This window comes from Miniopterus natalensis, chromosome 4 (assembly GCF_054644295.1).
Source record: "Miniopterus natalensis isolate mMinNat1 chromosome 4, mMinNat1.hap1, whole genome shotgun sequence".
NCBI lineage: Eukaryota > Metazoa > Chordata > Mammalia > Chiroptera > Miniopteridae > Miniopterus > Miniopterus natalensis.
The window spans coordinates 44,661,526-44,686,412 of NC_142084.1; the positions used below are offsets into that span (position 1 = coordinate 44,661,526).

Genomic DNA, 24,887 nt, shown 5'->3' on the forward strand with positions numbered 1-24,887 from the left:
TCCTGCTTGATAAAACCCAGCCACTCTCTAGGAGCTGTCCGCACTCTGGAGATGGTCCAGGTCAAGCAGGATCTGCCCAGGAGCCCCGCGGACAGCAAGGTCCTGCTGGCCCGAGCCCTCTGCAGAGGCGGGGGCGTCGGGGGGCGTCGGGGGGCGTCGGGGGCGTCGGGGCGCCGCGAGCGCGGGAGCGAGGCGCAGTGCCCGGAGCCCCCTGCGCTCTGCGCGCGGTGCCAGGGTCCCCGCCGACGCCGGGCGGGCCAGCAGAAACCGGGCTGCGGTTGGCGGCGTTCCTTTAAGTCAGTCCCTCTTTCCATTGGAGACGCAGGTCAGCGAGGGGTAACTGGAAGCGCGCCCGCCTCTTGTTCTGCTTCACAAATAACCGTTGGTAAGAGTATCAGGTTTATGCTCCTTGCGAACAGGGAGCATCTGAGGCTTCTGGCGAATTCCTAGGTCCAGGCTGGCACCGGAGCCTCGCCTGGTCGGTCCCCGCACAGTCGCTGCAGCTGCGGCAGCGCTGGGGCCGAGGCGGGGTGACTGCGGTTGAACGCGGGGTCCTTAGCCCCAGCCCGCCACCTTTGCGCCTCCGGACGGGGAGGAGGGGCGGTCTGACATGGTTATCAAACCTGGCGGCCGCGTTGGCGCCCCGAGGCGCGCGCTGAGCGAGCTTGCAGAAAGTGAGGGGCTTGCAGCGGCCGCCGGCCTGTCACTTCTCGCTGCCTGAAAGGCGGCCCTCGGAGCTCTTTTCCTTCTCGCCGATTACCTGTGGCGGGGACAGTGCGCGCACCTCGAGGAAACAATTGAAAACGTGAGTATCTGTGGCTCCGCGCTGCTGGCACAGGAGCCCGAGCCCCGGGACGCCGGGGCCCGGACGCAAAGGCGGCTGGAGGAGAGGCCCGCACGCGGGGGACCGGGCTGCGGGGGGCCTGGCCACGCGCGTCGCCTAGTCTGGAGGTGGCACCGGCTGGCGCGGCGAGGAGGCGACGCCCCTGGGTACTGCAGGAGGGGGGTGAGCGTCTGGTCTCTAGCGCACGGCTTGGCATGCTTTGGGGACGGATGCACAAAGAAGCTCGGGCCCAGGCAGCCCGTGTGGCCCTGCCCAGCCCCAGTCCCTCGGGTCCTTTTTTAGAAAGTGGAGAAGCTGCGTTTTATGGTTGGGTTGAAACAATGAGATTAGGTCTGTGTTTTCCCGCCGGGGGGTGGATGGGTGCGTGGGTGGGGGGACCTCTGTGCGCCGCGGTCAGTCCTGCGGGGGACCTGGGCGTGGCTGCGGGAGGGCGACGCCCCTCTGTGTGCCTTTGGGATCGCGGAGCCCTTGGGATTTCAGAGCCTCGAGCTCACTCCTTCCTTTCCCCTCCTCACATACCGTGTTCTAACAGGGCAGACATTTTTATGGAGACCCGGCATAGAAAAGACCTCAATTCTCTCCTTTCTCCCCAAAGCATGAGTGTGAAGGGGTGTGGTTTTTTTCTGTCGATTGCGAGAGGAGATCTTGAAGTTCAATTTTTGTTTTTATATTTTATTTCTGGATAAGATTTTCATTTTGCAAGGGTCTCTCCGTGGTTTGTGTATTTGAAAAAAAAAAAACAACCCTTGGCTTTTCCCTAGGGATTCCAAGGAGCCCCTTAACAGCCTCCGTTGGCTCTAGAATGTCATGTTTAGTGTTTCATGTGCATTTCCATGTCCATCTGGTTCAGGCCCGAATGTGTGATACAGAGACACAGTGTCTGCTCTTCCCAGATCTGAAGCCGGACTCCTACCTTCTCTGATGGTCAGTTGCTTGACCATCTGCAGCTGAAGGCCACGGAAGGCTTCACCTTCTAAGGGGCCGGCCAGAGCCTGGACTTAGGTGATGTTGGGTGTGTGGGCCCTCAACTGTGGGCGAGCTGTTTAAACTTTCCAGTCCTCAGTTTTGTAATCTGTAAAATGGGTATAGCGAAGCGATATCTTACAGAGATGGGCTAAAATGTGTGCTTGTCTTCCAATTTCATCTTCCAAGTCCATCTCCCACTAAGCAGCATTTGTTATAACCCGACAGCTGAGGATTGGCTTGATGAGTGCCAAGTAGGAAAGAGGGGAAAAACCTGCAAAATGGGAACATTTTAAATAACAACCCTCAAAAAAAAGTTATCAAATTAGTTTAGAAATTGCCTAAAACAGCCCACTCAGGCGTGGCTCAGTGGTTGAGCGTTGATCTAGGATTCAGGTGATCGGGGTTTGATTCCCAGTCAGGCCACATGCCCGGGTTGCGGGCTCGATCAATGGCTCTCTCATCATTGATGTTTCTATCTCTCCCTCTCCCTCCCTCTCCTTTCCTCTCTCTGAAATCAATAAAGATATATTAAAAAAAAAAAAAAAAAAGAAATTGCCTAAAACAGGCTAACCTATTGTTTGTAAATTAATTTGTAAGTTAAAGAACTAAAACTATTATGAATATGTATATGACCCCATTGATTTTACATATCATTTAAGGCCCTGAAGAAAGGTTGATGTCCCTCTAAATAGAAAATGAGCCTTGACATCTGTGCTTTAATTTTGCCCCAAATCTTGGTTTTTCATCCTGTAGTGTGGTTTCTTAGGTTTTTGCAAATGAATTCCTTGTTAACTAAAACCAGGTAATGATTAGATTAAAGAAAGAAAGAAGAGAAGAAAAGGAAAGCACTATGAAAATAAATTAATGTGATTCTGAGAAATTAAGTATAACATGATAGAAACAGAAATATATACCTCTACTGAATTCTGCTCTAATAACTAATGGGTAGAGAATTGTTTCTAATTTTGTCCATTGGACTTTAAAAGGAAAGTGGAGAAACTGGAGTAGGGGTTCAGAATGGACAGCCCAAAATAATGAAATGGAAAGAAGCAAAAAAAAAAAAAAATTAAAAAAGAAACACCACCCTGAGGCTGTGTGACATGCTGAGAAGAATGTAATAGGAGAAAACTGGATTTTGATAGGATGTAATAAAGAACTTCAAAGATGGTGAAAGAGTGACATGAGCCACTGAGGAGCTTTAAAAGTATAATTTATTACCTGCACTCCCTTCATGGTCTAGCCTTAACCATTCTGTTTCCATCTTTTTTTTAAAAGACTTTATTTATTTATTTATTTATTTATTTATTTATTTATTTATTAAGATCTTTTTATTGATTTCAGAGAGAGGAAGGGAGAGGGAGAGAGAGAAACATCAATGATGAGAGAGTCATTGATCGGCTGCTACTGGGGATGGAGCCTGAGACCCGGGCATGTGTCCTGGCCGGGAATCAAACCATGACCTCCTGGTTCATAGGTCAATGCTCAGCCATTAAGCTACACCAGCCGGGGTATGTGCCACAGACTTTGCCTGAGCCATTCTTAAGCCTAATGTTAGAATCCCTTAAGGGATTTTAAACTCTTCTAAGGCCTGAGTCTCTCCGCTGGCCCAGATTCTGACTTACCTGGTCTGAGTGCAGGTGTGGATATTTTGTCAGAGCTCCCTAGGTGAAACACTAGGTAGAGAAACACTGGTCTTGCCTAAAAGGCAAAGTCCGTGGCTGCAGAGGCCAGCAGGGAGCATGTAAGCCCCAGGAGGGCCAGCGGCCGATGGGGAGTCACCTGTGGAGAGCAGCTGTGATCCACACCTGGGTGTCAGCCAGCTTTGCCAGATCTTGTGCTTTATCAAGGTTGGCAACTAATTAGGAATAAAACATTTTAAAGTATAATGTGGCCCTGGCTGGTGTGTCTCAGTTGGTTGGAGCATTGTCCCATGTCCCATATACTGATCACCAGATTGATTCCTGATCAGGGCACATACCTAGGTTGTGGGTTCGATCCCCGGTTGGTGTGCATATGGGAGGCAACTGATCAATGTTTCTCTCTCTCTCTCTGCCTTTCCCTCCCTCTCAATGAAAACTTTTTTTTTTAAGTATATTGTACTTGCCAAACAAAACACACCTGCGGAAGCTGGTCCACAGGCCAACCTCAACACTGGACTTTTCCTTCTCTGTGGGGGAGGAGCAGGGCTGAACTAGCTGTTCTCCCAGTGCCTCTTCTAGCTTGAGTTCTGGTTTTTGCTGTTGTTGTTTTAATGCTTTCTGTTTAACTTAAAGAAATATTTCTTTGCCTCCTTTCTGAAGATCCATGTTTTTCTAGCTGAGTGTGTACTTCTTGGTAGAGTTCTCTGGATTATTTGAATGAGAAAAATTCTCTAGTTCCCTAACCTTCCCCTGACTGCAAGTTAAGGAGGGTGGCCCCTGGAGATTGGGATGGTGACCATGGGCCCCTGAGATAGGAGGTGACCACACCTGCCCTGTTCTCCAGATGGACCATGCAAAGCTGTCTCTGCTGGTGTGGTGGAGATGGGGTGAATGGGGCTTGGGAGACTTGAGCCTTCTATGGGAACTGTCCTGAAGCTGCCTTCTGGTGTCTCTTGGGTTGAGGAATGGGGGGCCATAGGTTGTTCATGCAGGCAAGCAGCACTAATGTTGAAGCATGATTTCAAAAGTTCCTAGTTCCCACATCTCTTAAATCTCCCTCTAGTCTTCCCTAAGCTACACAAGAAATGAAGGATAGTATGTCTCCAAGAGCAAAGAAGAGGCATTCAACACTACTTTCCACAGTTAAGGACTTCTTTGCCAGGGGTAGAAAATTCAGGAGACCTAAAAATGTGATGGCTGGGTACTCCCTGCCTCTCCTCTGGGTTTGGGCTGCTGTTTTTCTGTTTGGATGTTGGGGACAGGCCAAATAACAGGAAGGCAAAGCACCTACCTCTATCTGGCTGCTACTCCCACTGTAGTGCTAAGACCAGGGTGTTACCTCCCTCCTTTCCAGCGGTGAGGCATGGAGAGCCTTCCAGGCTGGCACGGAGACCCATGCATGCAAGGTGGCAGGGACTCACACAGAGGAGATGAGCGCTTACCCCAGCGTGATGAGCAGAAGCCAGCTTTGTTCAAAGCACTGTGTTAGGCACGGTGGCACCGTGCTTAAATGGAGTCAGCATTCCACAGCAGCTGCCCATTTTCACTTCCTATGGGCTCAGGGTAAGCAGACAAAACTAGAGTGACTGAACCATGCCAGGCTCTCCTCTGTGGTGATGTCAAACCTCCCAAAGCCATGGCCACACTGTCTTCAATCCTTTGACTGGCCCCTCAGTTCTCCAGAGTTGAAAAAGCAGCACCTGTGACCCAAACATTTTACTATCAATGAGACAGGAAGGAGAGTTTTGAAGTTAGAATGTGGAAACAGCCCAGAGAAAAGGGAAGGAAATAGCATGCAGGTATTTGGTTGGGTTCTGGTTGCCCAAACCTGGAAATGTGTTTCTTGGAGACGTAGCAGCCACACCAGCCAGAATATTGAGCTGCCGAGGCCCTAGGCTGGGGCAGAGAGGGTTCACCCTGGCATCATCTTCTCTCTTCTAATGACTGCACAAAAACAGTGGTAGATTCATTTACTGGAATCCTAGATGAACATATACTTCCCCATCAGACTGTGCCACCAGCTGGGCCAGCTTCAGAGGACCAGGATGTAAGATGGGAGCTTCAAGGCCTTTCTGAGGGTCCGACTCACTTCAGACCACTCTGCAGCCTGGGGCCCTGGAATGGCTTTATGCAAAATTCCTCCCACTCCATCCTTCAGGCAGTCATGGGACCAACCTGCAAAGTGGCCTTTGGACTCAGCCTTACCTGGCGTCTGTCTCTCTTCCTGCTGTAGCCCAGGCTGATTGTTAAGTATATCAATTGCCTTGCCCCAGCGCCTGGAACATCAAGTTCTGCCCATTTCTGGCTTCATAATGACAGGTTGCCCATGGAGAACCCTGGCCCATGGGCTATCTACCAGGCTTTACACAAGCAACTTGTATTTTTCCTTAAGGGAATTTATCCGGTTGCCTCACCATTCTAGAATCTTCCTGTTGGCTCTTTTTGGCAAATTTACCCTTAAGAGAACTTCTACTTAAGTGTATCCAGGCCAGAGAGAGAAGGTAAAGCTCCAATCCATTCTTTTGAACTTCTTCATAGTGCTGGTAGAAAAATTAAGAGGAAATCTGATACTGTTGGCTAAAATGCAGCTGTATATTCATGACTATTCAACTCATCTCTGTCCTGCATGATCAAAGATTCTTGTTATACGAGATTAGTAAGAATATCAGTAAAGCGCAAAAACGGCAATTCCATTGAAAATTTTATTTTATTTTAAAGTAGATTGTTCTCATCATCAAAGTGTTAGGTGAAGTGCTGAACTGACCGATACAGTGCTGAAACAAGTGACACGTGACCTGTTCTGTGTCAAGGCTGGAAGGGGACCCGGGTGTTGGTGGTATTATCAGGACCCTCCATGGTGGCCCCAGGGCTTTGAGGAATGGTCTAGAACTGGGCAGGGAAGCAGAGGAGGTGGAGGCATTTTTCAGCTAAAGGCAAACAGCTTAAGTAGTGGCTCAAAAGGCATGGATTTGGCAACCCCACTTTGATGGTTAATGAGAGAGAAGGCAGGCCTTCTTTCTGGAGTCAGATGATTGGGGATCTGCATCCCAAAGGCGTGGGAGCAGTTTGTTTAACATGCAGTCTCTGTTTCCTCCTCTGTAAGTGGGGACAACCATCGCAGTATTTTAAGGAATACAGAGAATTGATGTCGAGGGCCCAGCATGGTTCATGGCACGCAGATGATTAACCTGGGATGAATATCGTTAGCAAGACAAATACCGTAGATGAGACTCTACCCAACTTCAGTGTCGGAATGAGGACATTGAGGACAACACGGAGCCACCGTGGAATCTTTAGGAAGTGAAAGCTTTCTTGTACCACGAATGCAAAAAGCTCGCTGAGCTTGTACAAATTCCTGTGTGACCACTTGAAGCTCTGCTTGGATATTTTTTTCTTCTTTTATTTTGGTCTGTAATTCAAACTAACACTTGAATAAGTTAATCAGAATTTAAATACACTCCTCGAAATTTATTAGAGGACTGGCTCCCGAGATGGTTCGTCAGTAGACTGTGGTCCAGCCTTTCTGGGCAACTAATAGTAGCTGCGAGTACAATGATGTAATAAGCTGCCACTGCCAGTTACTTCTGTGACATGTGAACTTTGGGAAGATTCAATACTCAAAATTTTTTATTAAATGTAGTATGGGATCACCTAATTTCCACTAGTATATTCTTCTTCTTGGACATATCCCAACAGCCCTTTATTTTTTGCTATTTTAAGTGAAAGTTACAACTTTACTATGCTTTTGGTTTGGCAATGAGTAACATGTTTCCATTGTTATATCTCTATGTTACAACTTTCCAGAACAGTTTAGTGCAATTTTTAGAATATGAGTCAGTTGCAATCTTCACGCTGTGGTTTTTAAGTCTTTTTTATGACTCTTCTGAGTAAACATTTTCTGCCCCCTCTTCTCTTCCCTCCTTCCCTTAATTTCTTTGTTAAACATAATCACTGAGCTGAGTCAGCTGTTATCTGACACTCCCCCCTCCCCAAGGTTCCAGGAATAAGCATTTCTGAGATAATCCAGCAAAACTCCCTGAGCTCATTAGCTTCCCCACAGAAAAACAAATCAGTCTTGTATTAGGATTTTCAGAAGATGATTGTTTTCCAGGCTTTACTTTTTTTAAGAGTGGATGGGGAGGTTTGGAGGCTAGTTCTCTGCTTCACAAACAGTAAGACCTCCCATTGTCTGTTCTTTCATTCACCTTTACATTTCCAAGAAGGGAGAGGTGGGCCAGGCTGGATCCTCTTGCCGACATGATGAACTCTTTACTGGCCAGGTTCTTTGGCCATCCATTTATGGCCCATTCTCTAGTATTCTGTGTAACGAAGATTTTGTTGTACTTTGAACTAAACTAGGTCCTTTGTTCTAAAAGCTCAATACAGAATTTTGAAATGAAGACTGTAATCCTTCCTTTATACAGGAACACTTTGCAAGCTAAGTGTTTATAACCAACCCCTACTGCTTTTACAAGCACAGAGATGGATCAAAGATACACCAACGCTCCATGTCAAAAAAACACCTCCGTTGATTGTGCATGTGTGCTATGTGGCAGGCACTGTCTTTGTCACTGTACCTGCGTGCTCCCATTCAGTCCTAACAGGCACCTGTGACAAGATATTGTTGTCTTCATTTTTAGAGGTAAGAAAACCAAAGCTCAGAGAGGTTGAATAAATTCTCCAAGGTCACCAGCTCCTGAGAAGCCAGCATAGGAGTTTGACTCACATCTGTCTGACTTCAAAGCCATTGTTCTTTCCAGTATATTCTACACATAATATGATGCACAGCAGAATTCCTTGGAATATTCTGTTTCCCAGTTTGAGTTTCATTAGAGTTCCCTAATTACTGAATGGTTTATGCTCAAAGAATCTCATACACAAGGCCAGCACGCTTGTAAGTTTTCTTTGTATCATCTAGTTCTCACAAGCCAACCACTGCAAGGCAGGTCCAACAAATTTCCTAGATGACTGGATATTGGGCAGTATTCCAAAGTGGTAAATTATGTGTAAGACCCACACAAAAGGGTAAGTAGGGTTACTCCATGGACCACAAGCTAATAAAGGCACTGTGTCCTCTGCAGATGACATTATTAGGGAGTGGAAATTTGTAGTATTTCCCTGGAACCTTCCACCCCCTGGAAAAAAACAGATGAAGCAAGACTGGAAAAACCAAGTGCTGAAGCAAACTTGATCAGGCTTCAATCGTGAATAAGCCCAGTGAAGCCCCAAACTCCTAAATAAATGCATATGCACATTCTCTCTGTGTGGGGCCAACTCACTCTCAGGAGAAACTATTTGTTGTCTGCATAATTGCCAAATTCCTAGATCTTCAAGGGTATGGACTGTAATGTTAACTCTTTATGCTGGCACTTAGTTTATTGTTTGGCATATAGTCTGTGTTAAATAAATATTTGTTTGAATGAGTGTATTTGTCAAAATTCTCCAGAGAAACAGGACCAATGAGATATTTGTTTGTTTATTACATATATGTGGCTCACGCAATTATGGAGGTTGGCAAGTTCAGTCTACTGCGTGGAACAGCAGGTTGGAGACCCTGGGGAGAGCCAATGCTGTAGTTCAAAAGATGTCCAGCAGGAAGGACTGATGTTGCAGATGAAGTCCAAAGGCAGTCTGCTGGTGAATTTTCTCTTACTAGGGAGAGGGTGCATCTTTATGTTCTAGTCAGTCCTTCAACTGATTGGATGTAGCTCACCCACATTATGGAGGGCAATCTGCTTTATTCTACCAATTAAAATATTATTGTCATCCAAAAACATTCTTGCAGAAACATGAGAGTACCCTGGTCCCCCAGCCTCCCTAATTTCCTTTTAGGAGAATAATGTTTGATTAAATATCTGGGCCCCCTGTGGCCCAATCAAGGGGACGCATCAAGTTAACCATCACAATGAGTAAATGAATAAATGTGAAATGGTAGTTTCTGAACTGAGGCAGAGCAAGTGAGAGAGCAGGTTTTGATGTCAATTATTATAGGCTTCAGTTAAAATGACACCGCTAATTAGAACTCTTCCCAGTGAGGCAGCTCCAGCAGACCCAGAGTTTGAAACCAGGATGCTACTCTAGATGAATCTTCCTTTGGCCACTTGTGCCCAAGTGATCAGTTACCACTGGACCAAGTGAATTGAAAAAAGGAGTTGAGACATGTACCATGCTCTCCAGAGTTGGAGGGATAAAGGGTGTCTTTCTTAGAGGTAATTTTTTTTTTAGAGTTAGAATCTTAAAACATGCAAAAACTTGGTTTTTCCAAGAACTTATGGAGAAAATAACCTTTATGCTACCCAAATGCATGTAGCCATATTTAGGACTACTTTGTTTAGTTGACTTAATGCAATTAGGTGGTTTCAATAAATTTCTGAAACTTTTAGATTATTGATGCTCCAAAATTATAACTTATGTCACGGACTCTGGGATCAGTTTTATAGATTTATACCGTAAAACATGCTGTGAAGTGAAGGCACCTAGGAAATATGTCCCTGCTTTGTGATTTAAGTTGTATTAATTTTTGTTATTCGCATACAAATCCACTTTATACTGTACGTTTTTAGAGAAAAAGTGTTTGAACAAAAGTGTTATTAAGGATATTAACATTTTGCTCACTCGGGGTTGACATCCACACAGATTTCTTTCACAAACCCAATTTACCTGTACAGTTGAGATAGCATCTCCCTGAAAAGTGTTTTCCTAGTGTTGTTTTAACTTCTTATTTATATAATCAACACATACACTTAATTTTAAAAACGAAATGATATTTTTATAAGCTCATACGTAAATACAGCAGTCTCATCTCTCTGTCACCTCATCCTGCAGTCCTCCCTGGAGACAACCTCTTTCAACATTCTCAGCCATTCTTCTGTTATCATTTCCTGTTTGTAAAAGTTTTCCTATTTTGGCTATTTCTTTTTTTATTCAAATAGGTAATGTATTTATATAGTTCAAAATTCAAAAGAAAAAAATAAAGGTTAAACAAAATGAAAAGTCTCCTTCCTGCCTTAGCCTCCAGGCCCTCTAATTCCCACTCTGGAGGCAACAATCTCACCAGCTTTGCATATATCCTTCCTGAAATGTCCTTGCATATAGCTACACTACTATGTATTAACCCATTTATGTGTTATCTATTGAATCTCAGTCACAACAGATGAGATTTTAGCTCCCTCTTCTACACTCTATTTTCTCTCTTTCCTTTCCTGCAATTTATCATACAAGTCTTGATTAAATCTAAATTTAGGTTATTAGAACCATATCAATATTGTCACTGCTGAGCCAAGTATTTTGCTATAATTATGTTTCCTTTTATAGACTGCATTTCGTTTTACCTAGAGTGAGCAATCACTTCATTTTTTTCATTAGATTTTCTAGAAGCCTAATGTTAATATTTTTTTCAAATGCTCCAGCAGATATGTCACAATAATTAATTTTTTTTCGTTCAAAAAATTTCAAACATTTTATGCGTTCCACGTCTCCCCTCCGCTCCCCTTTGAGAGCTTCCTCTCTCCAGCCTTGGTTCCACCCCAGTTTGGCTTTTCCCTCCACTTTCACTGTGCTGTTGTTTTGGGACTTGTTTTTGTCACTCTCGTTCTCCTGTTTTGGATGCTCTTTTCTTGGACCTCAATGTCTCCCCCCCCCCCCCCGATTTAATTCTGTTTTTCTGAAATTCATCTCCATTAGTTTCTTAAGAAAGGGTACATACAAGGTAATTTTTGAGTCTTTGCATATATGAAGTGTCTTTGTTTACCTACGCACTTCATAGTTTGGCTGGGTATAGAATCCCCAAGTGAAAGTCATTTTTTCTCAGAATGTCAAAGGCTGTTCCACTACCTTCTAGTCTCTACTGATTGCTACTGGGAAGTTCTTTGCCATTCTCTTTCTCCATTTCCTTCAATGTGAACTATTCTGATTTGCGTGTTCTCCCTCCTCCCCCTGGAATTATTTTGATCATTTGCCCCTTTTTAACATGGAAACTTACGTCTCTGGTTTCTGGAGAGATGCCCACTATTTTTATTTTGTTAATTTCTTCCCTTTTGTTTTCCTCTATTTTTTTCTCTGGAATTCTGGTTAGTTAAACATTATACCACTTGAACTGATCCTCTAATTTTATTATCTTTTATTCTTTTATGCTATTGAGATCTTTTGTTTTAACTTTTTTAATTTCTAAGGTGTCATTCCTATTCTTTTATTTTTCAAATATCCTGTTATTTCATGGATGCAATATCTTTTTTTTTTGCTCTGAAGATAGTAAATTTAGTGGATTTTTAAAAACCTTTCTTCTATTGTTTCTGTGGCCTCTGAGTTCCTTATTTGTTTGTTTCAGACTTTCTGTTTTCAAATGTCTGGTGACCTTGACAGTCCACACATACTTGAAAGTGAGTCTCTAAAATGTTTGATTGCAGTCCTTGTGTGATCGGTGGATTTGGATTTGGCAGTTGGTGGCTCTCCTTGAAGAATGATCTGGCAGTGAGCCAGGTGTTTCTCTGAGTGACCTCAAAAGGCAGCATTGGAGGGATTTCCCTTTAGTGGGGACATTTAGCTTCTTCTGAGACTAAGAAGTTTCCTAAGAATACTTCTGCTTTGGGTAGATACATTGATGTCTACCCTGCTGGGAGCATGAAAGGAAACAGAATCTAGAATGCTGACATTCAGTCTACAGTAAAATATACAGACTTCACCTTAACCTCCATCTTTCAGTGTGGTGTGCTCTACCTCGCTGGAGTCTGTCTGGTGACCTCAGATTAAATATCTCCTCTTCAGTGGAGGCTATTAATTTTTTTTTAAACTTTTTACCTAACCACAGAGTTGGGTGTGTGTAGTGGAACCAGCTATACAGTAATACCGAGAATTTGGACTCTGCAGCCAGAATGCTTGGGTTCAAATCTTGGCTCCACTAGGTACTAAGCTTTCTGACCTTGGTCAAGTTCCCTAAGCCCTGCAGTTGGTGATTCTGTGCTAAAGGTGAGCAGTCAATGCCCAGTGAGGAAAAGAGCACATTTGGATTTTATTTCTCTTTAACCTGGGCTATTTTGTACTTTTAAAATGCTTTCTTTTATAACACACAACCAAAATAATGAAAGCACAAAGGAATACAATCGCACCTGTGATCTTTCTACAAAGATGGAGTGGTGTTTCCCACTGAGTAATTCATTGTTCACAGAATTTAGCAATAAGAAAACGGGGGAAATCTCTAAACAAATAGGCCATTGAAAAGATATACCATGATGTAAGGATGATGCAATGGCAAATTGCAATGTGGAAAGAAGTCCTGAATAAAATTTTTGTTACAAAAGGGTCGAAAGCTATGCAACAGAATGGCAAAGAAACAATGTTTATTTTGAAGTCTTACTCCATTTTTACGTTTGCCTTTGCCCTTGGAATCTTTGCCATACTTAGAACTGGTGTGGGTACTTCTCAGCTCTTGAATTCCCTTTGCCTCGGGGATAAGTAAAAGGTTGTGGGGTACAGAGAACCCTACGTCTTTCATAGTAAGAAAGGAAGGGGAGGAGCAGCTGCCCCGAGGAAAGTGCAGGAGAGGAGAGGTGCAGGAGAGAGGAGACAGGCCTGCGGTTGTGTCCCCACATGGGCCTAGGTTTGCAGGGGTTGTAGAAAGGGGTCCTAAATCCCTCCACCCAGAATTTCTCTTTGCAGATTTTCTAGCCCAGAAGCAGAGAAAATGACAAAATATGCAAGTTTTTGAATAATACAAAATATAAAAACATGCTTCCCAAGGCTCATTTGGCAATTTCCTTCTTATTTACTCAAATTCTTGATTTATCTCTTGTGATTTTCAAAAAGCAGAGAAAATATAATGGGCTACACACCTAAGTAAAGAGAACATTTTAAATAGGAAACATTTGCAAAGGTACATGCACAAGGATGGCTTTTTTAATTTTTGCATTTGTTTATAATATTACTTTACCTGCATTAGGGGATTGGTTAAATAGAGCAAGCTACACCCATAAAACAGCATGCTCTGCAATCACACACCCAAACATGGGCTTATAGAACTAAATATTTCCATAAGGAGAGTTATCCAGGATATGTTATTGGTAGGAAGGTAAAATAAATTACAAATTGCCATGCATTATTTTGTTTTAATAGGTACTGTTAATCATATGTTTGTTTAGAAAACCATCTGGCATAATGCTAAGTTGTTAAGCAACCGTTTCTGCGTGGTAGGTAATAGATGATAATTGAGATTCTGCAAAGAGCGTCCATTGCTTTTGAAACTAGAAAAAAAAATGCGTATAACTCTAAAGTGACTGAAGGCAGGCAGTGAAAAGCATGGAGTTAGAAGAAAATGACCTTAATAATACACATACTGGATAATTGTGATAGATTGAGATTAAAACTATAAAGATTTTCTTTGAAATACCTCAAAATGTTAACTTTCCATTTTCTCAAATGAAACCAGGTGAATCGGCTTAAAAATATAAAGTGTTCTTAAATTAGAAAGTGTAGTAAACAGTGGTTGATTTAATTGCGTTGTTTAAAAGTCTTTAAAATACATTCTCAAAGTGCTGATGTTTTTCAGCTCTAATCTAGCATTTATTTAAAATTCTTTTAGAGATTTTCATTTGATACAAATTCTGTAGTAGTGCAGGGACTTGTTCTCTTCAAGACACTAAGCTATACTGAAGAGCAGAGAGGCTGGGATTTATGACACAGTTGGGGTCAACATATCAGGCAGATTCTACAGGAAATGTATCAGGTGACTGGCATGCCTCAGAAAACAGGAACTCCCACACCCTGCTTTAATGCACAGATTTAAGGTCTCTTGTTTGCTTTATCCAGTTAACCTTATACTTGCTACCTGGGAGACAAGAGTCTTGATTATCAGATTATCCAAAGAAAAACTGTGTAATATGCCCTGCCTATTACACTCTACTGCGGTATGTGAATTTTGTTTTAATTTTATATTATTCAAGGTAGCATTTTTCCCTCTGTCATTTTTCTGGTGTAATTCAAGTTTTATAAATGTATACAAATTTATATATGTGTGTGTGTAAAGAGTATATATGAGTGTATATGTAGTTATAGGACATTTTACTCAAAAAGATGTTCCTAAACCATGGCATTTGTAAGGATTCTAGTATTTGGTGAAGGCTCCTTGTGATCCTTCGCCATAACTTTGACAAAAAGCAAGAACTCTGTGAACTGTTTCTCCAGACTTCCAGATAGCCTGTGATTGGAATGGATTTGAATTTCTGATTTCCGCATGTTTATGCGTGGCATCCACCCATGCCTAAATACGGAGCCACGTACATTTCCCCTTGAGCTCAGTACTTTGTGTCTCTCCACAGCGGCACCCGCACGGTCAGGCACACTCTAGCTTCACCTCCCCTACGAAACAGACGTGCACTGTGCGGGGGACTGTGCACGGAGCCGTCGGGGGCCCTGCAGCTGGGACAAGGATGGCACATTTCAGTCCGCTGCACAGCAAGATGCGCGCTGAAGTGAATGGCCTGATTGTTGGGGCCAACAGTGCTAGCTTTTTAATAAAGGAAGGAGAGAGGAGGAGGGGAGGGAGAGGAGGGAGAGGAGGGGGGAAGAGGGAGAGAGGGGGAGGAGGGGAGGGAGGTGACAAAACAAGACAAGGTGTAGTCAAGTTTGGTGATAAAGTTACTTTCATTTCAAGTGAAGCATTCAAATTAATCTACGCTAATACCTTAGTCACCATCCTTATTATCACCATTTAGGAGAAACGAGAATACAGACAGTCCCCAATTTACGATGATTCGACTTAACAATATTTTGGCTTTCTGACAGTGCGAAAGCGATATGCATTCAGTAGAAACCATACTTTAAATTTTGAATTTCGATCTTTTCCCAGCTAATGATATGCAGTACGATACTCTCCCAAGAGCCCCAGCTCCCAGTCAGCCACATGATCACCAGGGTAAACAACGGATACTCTCCTGTGCACTGTGTTGCCAGGGTTTATTGGATATTGTGTTCTGAGCACATTTAAGGCAAACTAGGCTAAGCTATGATGTTTGGTAGGTTAAGTGTAGGAAATGTATTTTTGACTTATGATAGTTTCAACTTATGATGGGTTTATGGGGACAGAGATAAGTCAAGGAGCATCTGTACAATTTTAAAATCCATCAGTAGGATTGCCTGGCATTTCTTGAGCACCAGGATTAACTCACCCCCCAGCCTGGTGGAGGAGCAGAGTGAGCAAGAGGGGGATAATGTTGGGGGGAGTTAGTTGCAAAACATAAACCGCACAGATGCTTTTTTGTTAAAAAAAGCTGTCCCTCTGCTCACTGAGCCCTTCACCCCTTCACCCTTGTTCCAAGCCACACCAGCCCTGACAAAGGACCACCTCTTCCTAGTAGCACAAAGGGCTACTGCTGGGCTGCTCCTCACGAGAAAACAATGTCAACTATTATTACTGACTTATCAATAGCCTAGGAAGGTACTAGGCTGGCCCTATTATTATCTTAATACAACCAGCCCACAAAGGGAGTCCTACCATTAGCTGTTTTTAATAAATGAGAAACTAGAGGTTTAGACAAGGTAAGTGGTTCCCCCAAGGTCGCCTGGTTAGGAAAGGGTGTAACCAGCTTTGGAACCGAGGTCACTGGCATACAGATCAGCATATCCAGGATCTGGAAAGGGTCAGGGTTTTCCATGCCCAAGCGGTCAAATATAAACCACTAAAGGTATTTATCCTAGACATATGTGATATTTGATCATGTCTTATGTAGCTCTGGACCCCTCACAGTTCCTGCCACCAAGCTGTCAACAGAGTGGAGTCTCAATAAATATGCATCAAATTAACTAATGGAAAAACAATGGTGCATTCTAGAGATTGTGGTTTTAGTAACTTTAAAAATATTGTTCTTCTGGAAGATTTCAAGGTTACACAAAGTAGAAAAGAATAGCATAATGAACCTCCATGAACCCGCCCAGGATCGTCTATTATCAGCATTTTTGCCAACCTTGTACCTTCCTTCCCAACTGTTTTGCTATGTTTTGTTTTTTCTTGTTATATTTGAAAGCAAATCCCAGATATGTAATTTCCCTCTAAACTGGATAACTAACATATACAGACTTAAAAAACACAACATAACCACCTTGCAATTATCATACCTAACAACATTAACAATAATTTTTTTATATCAGGTAACACCTAGTTCATACTCAAATTGATTGTCTCAAAAGCATTTTTTATAGTTAATTTGTGGAATCAGAATGGAAACTATGTGCACATTGCATTTGGTTTTTCTCTTACATATTTTTTCTCTTATAGCCTCACCTTCCCCCTTTTTAAATGACATTGACTTTTTTTTCCTTGAGAAAGCCAGGTATTTGTCCATTACAATGATTTCTAACTGACTCTGGAAGCACTTCCTGGAGGGAGTTGATGATTCCCAATTTTCAGATCTTCCCTCCCGATGCCCTCAGGAATGCCTTCGGTATTGATGGAATTCTGGGTTGCATCGTAACTGTCACTTCAGTGCACAAATGTGCCCACCCTGTGTTCAATGCAGGAGGTACAGCAGCTTGGGTCTTACGGTAAAAAAAAACAGATAAGATGAAGCTAAACTCTCAAGGTCAAAAAAATCTTATCTCCTAAGTCACCTTTATCAAATGCACTCAAGGTATTGATTGACGGTATCTGAACAAAACTTCAACAACCCTTTAATGGCTGGTTCCATTCAGGAGGCTTAAATGACCCATGTTCTCACGTCTTTGTCAAGTGCCTGTGCAATTTTTCCCAGTGGATTGATTCCATCAGGCGATTATTAGAAATGATGGGCACAGTACAGAGTTCTACTCTCGCCTTCCGAGTCGGTGAGAATTTCTAACACCGCAAGACTGATGGCCTCACTGGGGGAGGACAGGGAGGAATTCTGGAAACAGGACTGGGAATGATGGGAAAGGGGATTGGGGAGTGCGGTTGATCCAGGAAAGCGTCCGGGAAGCTGCTGCATTCAGGGCCTTGAGTTGAGCTTGACTGTAGGAGAATTCGTAAATTTTGAAGCCAAAAGGGTACGAGTGGCAATAAGCTAGATATGCAAACAATATTTCTTTTTATTTAATTTTTAATTTATTGATTTGAGGGAGAGAGAGCAGGAGAAACGTTAATTTATTGTTCCACTTATTCATGCATTCATTGGTTACTTCTCATATGTGCCCTGACCAGGGATCAAACCCACAACCTTGGTGGATCGGGACAATGCCCTAACCAACTGAGCTACCCGGCCAGGGCCCAATATTTCTTCTTTTTAATTTGAACTTTTTTTCTTTCTTTTCTTTCCTTTTTTTTAAAGGAATACTCCCTCTAAAGTGGTTATCTGAGACCTGACGCCTGACTGTTTTTTAAGGGACATTTAGAAAATCAACACCTTGTTTGTGGCAGTATGGCAGTGAGGCTGGGCGCCAGCAGCTGGGGTGGAAAGCGCAGGGCCCCCAGACCTGCGGCGCTGCCCCCGGGCCGGACGCAGATGGCCAGCTGCTGTGGGATTAGGTGTCTGTTTAGGAGGAGGACAACCTTTAACTTCAAGCCTTTTATTGCCACATCTGTAACGGTGAACAGGACAAGCACCGAAGCCCTGGAGTACTCTTCCAAACCACATCACATTCTCAGGATGCTAAACCGAGTTTTATTAAGCTGGTGAGGAGGCGAAGACAGGTGTTTTCACTTGAAACCTGCAGTGAATAAAGTAGATTTGCTTCCCCCTCGGAGAGCCGACTGATAACACTGTACTCCCGCCTCTGCGAAGCAAACTAAACAAGGGGGATACTTTGTCTTCAGAAAATTCACAGCCCCATTAACTGCACGCTTTCTTGGTATATTTTTAATAAGTTTGCTCCACAGTAATGGAAGGTCTTCTTTAGTGAAGCTCCTGGCACCTTTCACTTGCCATCTCGTTGGTTTTTGTCATACGCCCGGGATGTGGACATTGTCATTCTTATCAGGAAAACGGAGGCTCTAGACAGCCTGCGTCTCTCCGCTGAGTGGGACCTGGCCAGGAGCAGAGACAAGAGCTCCCGGGTCCCGGGCCTTAGCTGTCAGAGCACACGGCCTTGCAAAGGCAAGTTTTTGGTTTTGCAATCTTGTTCAGGAATATTTAAAAAAAATAGTTCCTTGGGAAAAACACAAACCACTCTTGCACCCTCCTTTAGGCATCCCACGGGGCAATTCACTCCTTCATTCACACATTTGTTTGCTCATTCAGTCGTTCGTTCATTCAGTAAATATAAATCAAGTGCCCACTTGTGCCAGACATTGTCGTGAGTGCTGGGGATGCTCTGCTCTCAAAGGAGTGTGCCTAATGCTGGCCTTCAGTGTCACATGGAACCCTCTGGGGTGTAAAAAGTGATAAGGGCTGAGGAAGAGCACCTCAGGAGAATGGGTATTTATAATTGTAATAATAATAACAACAAGAGCTAACTCTTATGTAATGAGCCTTGTACTGTTCTAAGAACTGGCTTAAACATTCTCATAGCATCTCTTTGAGGTGGATACCGTTATTAAATCCATTCTACAGAAAAGGAAATTGAGGCCCGTAGTGGTTTAGTGCCTTTCCTAGGTCTCAGGCAGTTAGCATTAACCACTAAGCAGCACTGCCTCTGTAGAAAGACTATAAAATGCAGGTGAGGGAAAGGAATCTGAGGGGATATAAATATTCAGTGTATAACAGGGAGGATAGGAGTAGCTTCAGTGACAAGAAGTCCTCTGGGCACTTCGAGGAGAGCTTGGTATTCTCCAGCTGTCACCTGGGTGGTCTTTTGATCCCAGGCATCAGGATGGATGGGCTCAGTATCACTCACTGGTGATCGGCCTTGTGGTGAAACTCCATTGGCAAAGATCAGCCCTTCATATTTAGAACGTCACCATCAATACTACTGCTTTCTCCTGTCCTGGAAAGTGGAGCGAGGTCTCTCAGATACGAGAAATCTCATCGGAAGCACAGGTCCAGCTGCCGTCCTTGTGCCTGCTGATGCATTTCTATCCAGAGCATCCATCCGCCCCGTCATTTCCCCCGTGGTGGGGAATGCCATGCCTTCCCTTTGGAGTCAGACTGTGTCCTGTTCCATTCTCTAGGACAAATTTCCTAGACAAGCATCTTCTCAGCAGCATCTTCCCAGTGATTCGCCCTTTGTCTCCACTTTTGATACATACATTCTTCCTATATATTTATCAAACGATTATAAAACAAATGAGTGAATGAATGAATGAGGCTTTCGTTTTGACTGTAGTTCCCTGAGAGCAGAATTTAATCTTACTTTCTCCCAAAAGAGCACCCAGCAGGATTATTTCCTTAAATGACAGTTTCCTCATCAATATAGCTATTCGCTTCATATAAAGATTTGGAAATATCATGAATATTTTAGTTTTGACCTCATTGGCCTTTTTACTCCACGGTGACTCAGTTCCAACCTCACTCTCTCACTTACATAAAGTAAAAAAGAGCATCAGTCTTAGAGGCTTTGCATCCCTGGCTTGATGGTACCCACGACAGCCTACTGCCTTCTCAGTGTAACCACGTGCATCTCGAGCTGGCGGGGACACCTGTCAGTCACTTTCTGGGGTGTATTCCTTTCCTGTTTGCTCCGATGTTTACATGTGTAGCCTAAGCGGTTGTGCCTTTGTGTTTGAAAAAAGCTAGGCCTCTGAGTAGTTGTTTAGACAATAGCATTGATTGTGTTTCTGCTTTGTCCCTAGCACTGTACGCACTGGGGACAATTCTGGGATGAATTATTCCAATCAGGGAGACTATCCTTCCAGTCTCGGAGCTCAGAAAGAAGTTAGGAGACAAGACATAGATACAGGAAATTACGTGAGAAGTGCAGAGCCGGAGGAAGACTTCATGATTCCTGCTCACCGTGATGAGGGCGCTCGCTGAGGGGGAGTTTGATAGGAAACAGTGGGTTCAGTTAGGGGCCAGTGGGAAGTGAACTAAGGAAGGTGCCCTCGTACAGACAGCTGCTGCTATTAAAACTGACTGTTCCTTAGCCCGCCTGTGGGCAGGGGCTGAGGAATTTGCTAGACCAGTGATTCTCAGCCAGAGAATCATTTGGCAAGGTCTGGAGACATTTTGGGGCTGTCACAGTGGAGGAGGGAGAGGGGGTGCCTCTGGCATCTAGAGGGGAAGAGGCCAGGGACACTGAAAAATGTTCCACAATCACAGCCCCCCCAACAAGAATTATCTAGCCCCAAATATCCCCGTGACGGCCTGAGGGAGAGTCTGATCTGAGCGGTGAGAACTGGGTCACCTCCGCTCCTTGGGACACAGGTTACTTATCTATGACGTAATGACCTCTTGGGTTACATTGGCTCTGACAGTCTGATTCAGTGAAGCTGACTAAGTTGAAGATTAAAGAAGGGATGTGAGTGCCTTCAGAATTTCATGGTTTTAAAAAAAACAAAAGAAATATGGGAAGTTTAAAAGAGACTTTTTAGGAAATAGTGCTTAAACCTCAGGTGAACCTTGAAAAATTAGAACCATTTCACCCTCATAAAACCTGTCTTCATTGTCACACTTTGTCTCTAAGGAAGGAATTCTCATTGGGACACGAGGGACAGCCCTGAGCAGAATCTTCTGCTAGAGTTACACAGAACCCCAAGATGCCAGCGGCTGCCACTGAGGCTGCCTTTCAAGTCCTGTGCCAGCTGCCAAGTCCCTGAAAGGAGTAGTCAGCTCTCCCAAGCCTGTGCCATTCTTCCACATCCCCCAACTGAATCAGAGCCACACCCTGTCTGCCACAGGTCTCTCTTCATATCACAAAGAGTCTGCTCTTCTAGACCTTAAGAAATGACTAGAAGGGAAGCTAGAAGAGAAAAAAACAAGCTTTGCCTACTTGGGGAAGCCGGTGGCCTACAGAGAACACAAATCGTCAGAGTTGCCCCAACAGATTGATGACACTACATTTATTGGTACATTTCCCCAAAAAAACAGTTAATTCTAATAAAATCTCTTCACCACAAATTAGTAAAGGCTGTTTTTTGTATTGTTAAAAAAAAAAAATCCAATATTAAAAATTAAAAGCACGTTTGTAAAGCATGCTGTTTATAAAGAGAAAATCTGATATGATAACTCTAATTAAAGATCTATTACCATGTCAAAATAAGATAAATTTTAATTTCAGAATATTGGAGCAATATTTTCATGGGAGTATCAGAATTTATTTATAGGTGTTTATAGCCATAAATTATACATATGGAATTGAAATGCAAAAGCAGAATGCTATCTGTATTAATGTAAACAGGGAACTTAAAGGTCAAGAAAAAAATTAGTAGATGGCCTACATTTATAACCCAAAGCAAGATAAGTCCAACGTGAAAAATTTGCTGAGAGGGTGGCCAGTGACACTAATGTTGAGTGACACTAATCTCATCATGCACCTTGAAACTTTCTTTGGATCTTTAGAGAGATTGTTAGAATGTGAGTACCTACTGCCTAGGGCTGGTTGGGAGGGTTAGATGAGTTAATACAAGTAAACTCTCTTAGAACAGTGCTAGGCATAGTGCAGATGCTGAATGCGTATTATTACCATTATTATCTCACTTCTGAAGGGGTGGCTCAGCTTGTGGCTTCTTCAGAACTAATGATACAGTGTACAAATAACTCATACTACTCAGCAAGAGGAAGATAAACAATCCAATTAAAAAATGGGCAAAGGACCTAAATAGACAATTCTCCAAAGAGGACATTCAGATGGCCAAGAGACATGTGAAAAAATGCTCAACATTGCTAATCATCAGAGAGACGCACATTAAAACCACAATGAGGTGTCATTTCACACCTGTCAGAATGGCTCCATCAACAAATCAACAAACGACATGTGCTGGCAAAGGTGTGGAGAAAGGGGAACCCTAGTACACTGCTGGTGGGAATGCAGACTGGGGCAGCCACTATGGAAAACAGTATGGAGGTTCCTCAAAAAATTAAAAATGGAGCTGCCTTTTGGCCCAGTGATCCCACTTCTAGGAATGTGTCCTAAGAATCCTGAAACACTAATCAGAAAGAATATACGCACCCCTATGTTCATAGCAGTGCAATATACAATAGCTAAGATCTGGAAACAGCCCAAGTGCCCATCAGTAGATGAGTGGATAAAAAAGCTCGGGGACATTTACACCATAGAATACTATGCAGCCGTAAAGAATAAGGATCTCGTACCCTTTGGTACAGTATGGATGGACCTGGAGAAAATTATGCTAAGTGAAATAAGCCAGGCAGAGAAAGACAAACATCACATGAAATCACTTATACATGGAATCTAAAGAACTTAATAAACTGGTGAACAGAAATGATTCAATGACTTGGAAGCATGGATCAGACTGACAAATCTCAGAGGGATGGAGGAGGGCAGGTGGGTGGAGGGGGACAGAGTAACCAAAGAATTTTTATGCATATATGCACAACCCAAGGAGAGGGACAATGGTGTGGAGAAGGATTGGAGAGGGGGGTGGACAGGGTGGAATGGGTCATTGGGGAGAAAAAGGGACATCTGTAATATTTTGAACAAAAATAAATAAGTAAATTTTTTAAAAACCCAAAAAACTAATGGTACATTCTCTTGCATCATTTGGATTATTGGTAAAAATATTACATTACTCTTGGATCTAGAATGAGTATTATGGGTCCTGGAATTTTTAATTCTGAACTAGGGTTTTCAGTAAACTCGCTCATGGTATTCACCATCTCATTGCAAACCTTTGTGGTGTTGAAGATTGTCATGGTTTAACTCAGTGGGCTGGGTGATGGGCGAATGAGCCCAACGCCATTGCTTGGCCCACCATATAAGTCAATTTGCTTCTCTTTTCCATGGCTACAGCCTAACTGAAGGCATATTTTACAAATGTTGGCCATTGGTCATATGGGGGCAGACTAAAAGACTATATAAGAGGCTTATGAAAATCTACCAGCATGGTTGGAAAAATAAAAATACATTCATGTTGATGTGTGGTTAGCAGAGTTTTCTTCACAGCTCAACTAGAGAATTACAAAGAAATCGTAAAGAATAATAAATATGGGACATCCACATAATTAGTTATAACTTGCCTCATCAACAAAGAATAAATGCATTTGAGGATGACGAAAGTTTAATGGAATGTGTTTAGAACTTTCCATCTCTTTAACAGATTATGGGTCGACCTAAGAGTGAATGGTTTTTATCCATAATTTTCCGTACATTGAGGAACAGCTAAGCAGAACAAAATCAAAAGCCTTTTCATGGGTCAAAGTGGGCAAAGGGGTAGGGGAAATGGGGACATCTGTAATAGTGTCAACAATAAAAATAAAGTTTAAAAGAGTGATAGTGAAATAAAGACATTCAGATTAAAAAAAAAAAAAAAAAGCCTTGCAAAGTCAGGAAAGATTGTAGCTTTCTTTCTGCCTATCTACAAAGTTCTTCGGTGCCACTGATGTTAAATCTTCAGCTTCTCTTTATTAAGCCATATTGCCTATGCATACCTTTTATTCCCTTAAAAAAGAAAGCAAAGGATTTAAAAAATAGATGATTTAAGTTTAGAAGTTTGTAATTTCTAGAATCATCTGAGAAAACTTAAGGGATCTGACCTTTCATCCATATATTTTCCAAAGGGACTCTGTTGTGACCTCAACCAATTCAATTAACCACATGGTCTCTTAACATGAGAATCTAATATGATGTGTATATTACTTAAAAAAAATATGAGTAGACAATTTAATATTTTTCCTTCAGTACAGTGCTTTGTACATTGGAAATCAGGGGTTTGATAGCGAGTGCACTGTGGGATGTTGAACCAAGTCAGTTAATTGTTGCTTCAGCTCTTTAGAAGGGTTGGATGAGGCTCTGCTGCTGGGTAATTGAAGCCTCAGGTTGCCAAGGTAGGTTTCTAAAAGGTGGCCATTTCCGATCAAGGGCAACATTTTAATTGGATGATGGGCATTCTCAAAGGGTTTAGAGCAATTTTCTGAATTGCATAATCTAATGGTTTGAAATTTAGAAAGTAGTGATGTCATCTCCCTATCTTTTAAAAAAACATACATCTCCCTCTGTAATTATTTTGCATATTATTTTTAATAGCAGCAACAGGCCAACGCCAACGGATAGGAGGGCCAGGAAAGAAAGAGGCCCCAGGGATGTGTAGAACAGCTCGGTCAGAGAGTTTCAGTCTTACGCAGCTGTGCTTTCTTGATGACATTCCTGGCACAGCCTTCTTTCTGTGTTTTCAAAGCCTCATCCTCCCCCTCGTTCTCAGTTCATTTCCTATTCTCACTTTCCAAAAGGTTTACCTGTGTTAAAATGAACAGAATTGAAATATAGTCTTTCCTAGATTACAACTTATGAATCTCTCTCTTCTTTATTGTTTTTAAAACAAAATATAGGGTGTCCTCCCAGAATGTATACACACTTTGAATGATTATAAAGTTGGTGTTTATTAACATACAGTCCATTTTCAAAATTTAAGAGAATCTACAGAAATG

General features: G+C 42.8%; 1 protein-coding gene across 1 annotated transcript in view; it reads left to right on the forward strand.

Annotated features, from left to right (window-relative positions):
• The first annotated feature begins 521 nt into the window (after window positions 1-521).
• Window positions 522-24,887, forward strand: part of TRIM2 (tripartite motif containing 2) — a 125,757-nt gene continuing 101,391 nt past the window's right edge. Inside the window, exon 1 of the mRNA XM_016197779.2 lies at window positions 522-805. The gene's annotated coding sequence lies outside the window, so the exon portion shown is untranslated. The remainder of the gene's footprint in view (window positions 806-24,887) is intronic.